This window comes from Panthera pardus, unplaced genomic scaffold (genome assembly GCF_024362965.1).
Source record: "Panthera pardus isolate Hobbes unplaced genomic scaffold, ASM2436296v1 HiC_scaffold_12, whole genome shotgun sequence".
NCBI classification, from domain to species: domain Eukaryota; kingdom Metazoa; phylum Chordata; class Mammalia; order Carnivora; family Felidae; genus Panthera; species Panthera pardus.
The window spans coordinates 7,570,789-7,572,660 of NW_026526677.1; positions in this window are offsets into that span (position 1 = coordinate 7,570,789).

Below are 1,872 nucleotides of genomic sequence, written 5' to 3' on the forward strand. Positions count from 1 at the left end.
CGGTGCTCCGACTCAAGTATCACTAGCTTGGTCATCTTTTTCTCTGTGCCAAGCAAGGTCAGAGCCACAGATGGGTGTCTCCAGAGCTGTGCGCACAAATGTGTTAGTTTCAGTCCACAGTGTATTCAAGGTTTTCAATTAGTTGCCAACATTTTTTTTTTTTTTTTTTTGGTTAATGTTTCTTTATTTTTGAGAGACAGACAGACAGGGAGGGCACAAGCCGGGAAGGGGCAGACACACACACACACACACACACACACACACAGAATTGGAAGCAGGCTCCAGGCTCTGAGCTGTCAGCACAGAGCCCAATGCAGGGCCTGAACTCATGAGCCACGAGATCACGACCAGAACTGAAATCGGACGCTTAACCGACTGAGCCACCCCGGCGCCCCTAGTTGCCAACATTTTTAAATTGGGAGATTCCCCAGGAAAATCAGATCTGGCATTACCAGGCCACACTTCCCACAGGCCTCCCTTTAGTGGAACACTGGACAGCAGATGCCTTCTTTAGATGGGGCAGATGCCCAGGTGAGATATTTTCCTCCCCCTCCATCCACTTTTCCTTTTTCTTCCTGCCTTGCTTTTCCAGGTCTTTGCGTGTACTACTCAGTAGTAGGTGCTCAGTTGCCCTGGGTATAAAAAGACATACAAGACTCAGCCTTCAAAGAGCTTACTATTTGGGCATGTGGAGTAAAGTTTTCAGGTGGGGTGGGGGAGGCATTCCAAACAGAGGGAACACCATGAGCAGTGAAGAGGAAAGCAGAATGCAGGAGGACCGTAGACATAAGAGTTGGGATCGCCGGGTATCTGGGCAGGTCCATCTTCAGGAAGGCAGACACCCAGTCCCCCCCCCTCCCCCCAGATGACGTAGGGCCAAATCGCTTAATAATTCACATGGTCAGAATTTGATCAGCAGGGAGTTGGAGGGAAGGTGCTGGGCTTTGAAACCAGAGACCCCTGTTCCTGACCTCGCACCTCCGCAAGTCGCTCCCATTCCCACGCCTCTTTCAAAATAGGATATGAATAACTGCTTTACAGAGGCGCCCGAGTGGCTCGGTCCGTTAAGCGCCGCCTCTTGATTTCGGCCAGGTCATGATCTCACGGTTTCTGAGTTCCAACCCCAGGTCAGGCTCTGCGCTGACCGTATGCAGCCTGCTTGGGATTCTCTCTCCCTCCCTCTCTCTCTGCCGCTCCCCTGCTCGTGCACTCTTTCCCTCTCTCAAAATAAATAAATAAACATTAAAATAAAATTTTAAGGGGCGCCTGGGTGGCTCTGTCGGTTAAGTGTCCGACTTCGGCTCAGGTCATGATCTCATAGTCGTGAGTTCGAGCCCCGCGTCGGGCTCTGTGCTGACAGCTCAGAGCCTGGAGCCTGTTTCAGATTCTGTGTCTCCCTCTCTCTGTGACCCTCCCCCGTTCATGCTCTGTCTCTCTCTGTCTCAAAAATAAATAAAAACGTTTAAAAAAAAATTTTAAAAAAATAAAATTTTAAAAAACCTGCTTTACAACACTGCGGTCGGGATTTATCAAAGAAGAGCGAGTATGAAAACTGCCTTCACGATGCTGGACACATTAGTAGGGGCTCCGCAGGACACAGCTCCCATGGCAGGCACGGACTATGCGGTAAGTGAACAAACAGTGGACAGGATGAGTAGTGACAAAAAGGCCCCGGCCGGGGTGGGGCCGCGAGCCATTCGGGACCTGAGCGGCGGACCACCCACGGGCCCGTGGCGCCGCGCCGCGTACGCGCACATCACGGCCAAACCTCGGCGCGCGCTCCCACAGCGGCAGGCGAGGGAGCACATCTGCGCGTGCGCAGAACGCTCGGCCCCGGCGCGGGGGTGGGGCGGGGAGCGCGGTTGCGCGTGC